The sequence below is a fragment of the Triticum aestivum genome, chromosome 2B (assembly GCF_018294505.1).
Source record: "Triticum aestivum cultivar Chinese Spring chromosome 2B, IWGSC CS RefSeq v2.1, whole genome shotgun sequence".
Taxonomy (NCBI): Eukaryota; Viridiplantae; Streptophyta; class Magnoliopsida; order Poales; family Poaceae; genus Triticum; species Triticum aestivum.
This window is the reverse complement of record NC_057798.1, coordinates 16,392,082-16,397,697: the sequence shown is the minus strand read 5'-3', so window position 1 is coordinate 16,397,697 and position 5,616 is coordinate 16,392,082. Positions and strand designations below refer to the sequence as shown.

General features: G+C 37.8%; 1 pseudogene; it reads left to right on the top strand.

Moving 5' to 3' along the window:
• The window catches only part of LOC123038766 ((-)-alpha-terpineol synthase-like), a 10,509-nt pseudogene extending 5,430 nt beyond the window's left edge, over positions 1-5,079 (top strand).
• The last annotated feature ends 537 nt before the right edge of the window (positions 5,080-5,616 follow it).

Here is a 5,616-nt window from a genome sequence, read left to right as displayed (position 1 = left end):
CGCCGCCCCTAGCTACCTCTCCGTCGCCCCCCACCCCCTGCCACTAGTTAGTACTAGATTTAGTAGTAGTAGATGTTAATTTAGGGTTCATAGCTAGTACTAGATGTTGCTTAGTTAGTACTAGATTTTTAGTAGTAGTAGTGGTAGTTAAACTACTTTAGTTGTAGTTGAACTAGTTTAGTAAGTAAATTAATAAACTAGTTGAACTAGTTGAATTAATAGAAATAATGTATTTTTAGTAAGATAATTAATATAACTAGTTGAACTACTTTATTTTTAGAAAGAACTAGTTTTTTTCTATTTATAGTAAGTTTATATTTAGTAAGAACTAGTTGAATAAATAAAACTAGTTGAACATGTCATATTTGTTGTTATTTTTTAGTTTAAGCAATTATTCGGGATGTATTAGTGATAACTTATATGATTTCAGGTGACCACCGTCGTCCCCGTCACCGACCCCCTCCGACATCCCCGCCGTCGTCCCAGTCACTGACCCCCTCCCACATCGACGTGAGACCAGCCACATATCCTTGTATATCTTGTGTTGTTGCTCAAATAGGATATGTGGTTGCCCAAGTGGCCGTTCATGTTCAGTTTACATCTCCGAGTGGCCTATGTTTTGCCGGAGTGTTGATTAATTTCCGTTCCGGCAAATTTCAGGCGCTCAATATGTCCTTTTTTAGCAAAGGTCATGCCGGATTTTGTCGTGAATTCTGGCATGACTTGTGCTAGAATATGTACAAGTTTAATCTTTGAATTATGATTGTAGGAAATGTCGTACTCGGACGACGACGGTCTCCCGGGGGAGTGTAGCTGGTGCCACGACGATCGAGGTATGTGCGACAGGTTCGTTCGGCTGGACGAAGATGGACGCTTCAGCATTAAGCTCGAGGAGACCTTCGATTGTGAAACGGTACGCAACAACAACAAGTGTTTTTTTCGTAATTAAGCATGACTTCAACTATTTCAACGTCTAATTTTCATATTTTACAATTCGACTAGTTTATCCCATGCCATGCAAGACGCTATGTCTTGGAGAGGATGGGTTTTGAAGACCATGAAAATTTTGAAACAAAGAAAATACACCTAAGGACCCATCATGATATGGATTTTGAAGTAAATCTGTGCAATGCTCAGAGCGTAACCCATTTTGGTTGCCAAAATTGGGAAGCACTTTGCAAAATGTATGGTTTTTATGAGGGTATGATTGTCACCATGGATCTTGGTGATCCTGACAGCGAGGAAGACAATATGGACATTTGGGTCCTTGTTGATACGCTTCCGATTGTACCGCTATGTGAATTTCTCAAACATGGTTATTAACTAATTTATATTGTTTATTTCAAAATAGTTGATAGCTTATTTCCATTGACAACTTATTTTGATTCTTCAAAGACTGTGCGGAAGATGGTAGATAAAACCCACTACACCGATGGCACCGAATTAACGTATAAGGAGAAAAGTCATCTGATCGCATTTTGTACTCTTCTTGAGAATTACAATGACTATTATCAAACTCCTCCAAATTATGGTGAATACGTGCCACTAGTGCATGTGTTGAACCACGATAACTTCTCTGGAGATATCCTGGTAAGATTTTTTACTATTACGACATCCGTGCATCTTTTGCATACTTCTAAAACTAGTACATCATTGCTAACTACGAAGTTATTATTATGTTTTTCAACAGAAACTCCTGATGGATTGTGTGCCTCATCTGATGTCTCTGCATGGTCGCCTCTTAGTTCTGAACATACTGCCAGGTAAATCTACGGAGCTCACCTGTGCATATCGGATTTCTAAAACCCGTGAACACATGATCATCAAAGAATGGAAGAAACGTATGGACATTCGCAAGGAGGTTCTTGGAAGTAGCATTCAGCCAAAGGCAAGAATTGGAGACAAGCTAATGTCCATTCTCCATAATGGAGAGTCAGGGGCTATCTTGTTTTTTGCTATTTTACCTTAGAAAATGTAGTAGGTCTTAATCGAATGTAATAGGTCCTATGAGGTACAATATGTTTATTATGTGGTAATGTGTTAGAGTTGATAATGATGATATTGAAGAGGTGTTATGTGATGTCAATGATGAAAACAATGATCTTGAGGAGGTGTTATATGACAATGATGTATTATGATGATAAGTTGTTAATGATATGATGATGATGATGATGATGATATTATATCATGGGGTGAAAGAACCGCGGATTAGTTTCAAGTGGATGGACATCCACTTGAAACTAGTCCACGGTTCTTTCACCCCATGATGTAATAACTCATTATGATGTAAAAACAATCTCTAAATTCCTGTTGTATGAAAACTTGTGTAAAGGTGTAAGAATACAACATGAAATAGAAAAGAAATAAAATACTAAATAACAGTAGTAGCGCGGGAGAGGAGAAGCACTACTACTAATTACCAGTAGCGATTTTCTGAAGAAGCGCTGCTACTAAGTCAATTTAGCAGTAGCGTGGGTCCAGACGCGCAATTGCTAAGCATTAGCTGTAGCGCCTTATCAGTAGCGCTCCTCCCCGCGCTACTGATAGGCCTAAAACCCGCGCTGCTAGGCTTTTCCCTAGTAGTGCTAGAGATTGGGGATGCACCATCTTCCATATCTATCCACATGTTGGAGAACATATCTAATGAGAAAGAGTCTCGCAAAGCCATGGATAACCTTACCATGGATGCTTGGAAAATAATTAACGAAGAAGCTTACGAACATTGCTGGTTATCTAGAACTTATGCTGAGACATGTGTGAATTTGGCCCGGATATCTCAATGTGTTTACCAAAGTGGAGATGGTTTTGGGGCACCGGATGGTCAGAATAAAAGGCAAATAAGAGAGTGATTCTTGGAGCCATTCGTAATGAGAAAACATTAAGTGATGGTAGCATTAAAATATTGATAGGTGTATAATTTATTTGAATTTATTGAAGATAGTAGTACTTCATCTTAGAGAGATGACATGTATGGTTAATTATTTGAAGGTATGATTTTTTTTATACTAACACTACATATATAATGAGCATGTGTTCATTCAAGATTTGGAGTAGTCACATAATAAACCTTGTATTAAATCGATGTATGGAATTTGTTGTATGGCAATATGCTTATTACATGTGTTTATATGAATTTCTGTTCAATGTTGAGCATTTTTTAATATATGGGCAATTTTCCATTATGTTTAAAGAAATGGGGTAGATAAATCATGATGACCATACGAACGAGGGGACTACAGGGAGAGTGTGGTTTTGTGTAGTTGAAGCTACACGGTACCCCTTATCTTAGCCATCCATTTTGACAACAAGATCTGTGCAGGCACATTTGTCATTTTTGTTTCTCTCAAACGAAACAACGTATAAACTTCACACTTTGCAGGACAACAAAACATTCTAATTACTACGTGGGAAAAAACTTTCAGATTTTTTCATGCATTTAAAATGCTAAAATTTATTTTTTTAATCAAAAAAATTCACATTTTGTATATTTATGTTGGTCCAAAAAATCTGAAAGTTTTTTCACACATTGAAGTTGTAAAGTTTGTTTGATCTGGAAAGTTTGAAGTCCATATGTTCTTTCATTTGAGAGAAACAAAAAAGAGAAATCTGCTTGTTGCAAGTTAGTTGAAGAGTACGGATCTCAAAGCAATGTTGAAGGGCTGAAGATAAGAGGTTCCATGTAGGACGAGCTACAAAGAAACTTTGTGGGGGACTACACATGCTGGATATGTAAAGAACTAAATATGATAAAAATAGCGTGTCCAGATCAAATGCTAGTACCAGAAATGCAGAAACAAACCAAGGGATAAGAACACACACAGTGTTGAGGAAGAAAATTCGTAGCTAGCAATACTGTATGTCATGTCGCCCATGTCACCGAGGGGGTGGTTGACGCCCTTAAGTAGTCAGCATGCGGGGGGAAATTCATGCACAGAGGACATTATTTTAGCGTGTCGGGAAGTGCTTGCTAAAGTTGCTAATCTGATAGTAAACTTTGATGATGTTTATGATGTATATGGAACTCTGGATGAACTCGTGCTTTTCACTGACGCCATTAGAAGGTAACCGTAGAAATGTAGCACTGTGCTTCTCCTATTTCCAGTAACCTGGTAGTTTTACCCTGAATGAAGCTTTTCCATTTTCTAAATTTGCCAAAATAAATATTGTCAGATGAGAAGAAAGACCGAGTGAAGCGTTTCCTGAATACATGCAAGCACTCTACTCGGTCATGTACGATACATCCCATGAGGTGGCTGATAATGCATTGAAGCAACATGGTTGCTACACTCATTTTGTTCTTCAGAAAGCGGTAAGTTTAGACGCTTATGCAAATAGTTAAATTTCTAGTAGATTATACCAATAATATAGATAGTTTTCACCAAAAACTGAATCAGTTCTACATATTGTTGGTGGCATGACATCGCAGAGTCATTCCTGGTGGAGGCAAAGTGGCACCATGGAAACCACAGACCAACACTCCATGACTACTTAGAGAATGGATCAGTTTCGTCTCCCCTTTGCTGCTGCAACATGCGTTTCCCCTTCTGGGCATGTAGGAAAAACTTACCGCAAAGCCTCTTGGTAAAGATGGAAGCTATCCAAGATTAGTTCAATCTGTTAATTCTTCGGCTCTGCAGTGACTCTACAACACACTCCGTAAGGCCAATCAATCTGTTTTTACATTTTGTCCATTTCATCAGCTAAGCTAAACCTTTCTACGATGTCTCATTATATCTATCACCATATTTATGAATTGTGTGAAAATATGTACAACAGGCTGAGCTAGAGAGAGGGGATGCACCATCTTCCATATCTATCCACATGTTGGAGAACAGATCTAATGAGAAAGAGTCTCGCAAAGCCATGGATAACCTTACCATGGATGCTTGGAAAATAATTAACGAAGAAGCTTACGAACATTGCTGGTTATCTAGAACTTATGCTGAGACATGTGTGAATTTGGCCCGGATATCTCAATGTGTTTACCAAAGTGGAGATGGTTTTGGGGCACCGGATGGTCAAAATAAAAGGCAAATAAGAGAGTTATTCTTGGAGCCATTCGTAATGAGAAAACATTAAGTGATGGTAGCATTGAAATATTGATAGGTGTGTAATTTATTTGAATTTATTGAAGATAGTAGTACTTCATCTTAGAGAGATGACATGTATGGCTAATTATTTGAAGGTATGATTTTTTTATACTAACACTACATATATAATGAGTATGTGTTCATTCAAGATTTGGAGTAGTCGCATAATAAACCTTGTATTAAATCGATGTATGGAATTTGTTGTATGGCAATATGCTTATTACATGTGTTTATATGAATTTCTGTTCAATGTTGAGCATTTTTTAATATATGGGCAATTTTCCATTATGTTTAAAGAAATGGGGTAGATAAATCATGATGACCATACGAACAAGGGGACTACTCATGCTGGATATGTAAAGAACTAAATATGATAAAAATAGCGTGTCCAAATCAAATGCTAGTACCAGAAATGCAGAAACAAACCAAGGGATAAGAACTCACACAGTGTTGAGGAAGAAAATTCGTAGCTAGCAATACTGTATGTCATGTCGCCCATGTCACCGAGGGGGTGGTTGACGCCCTT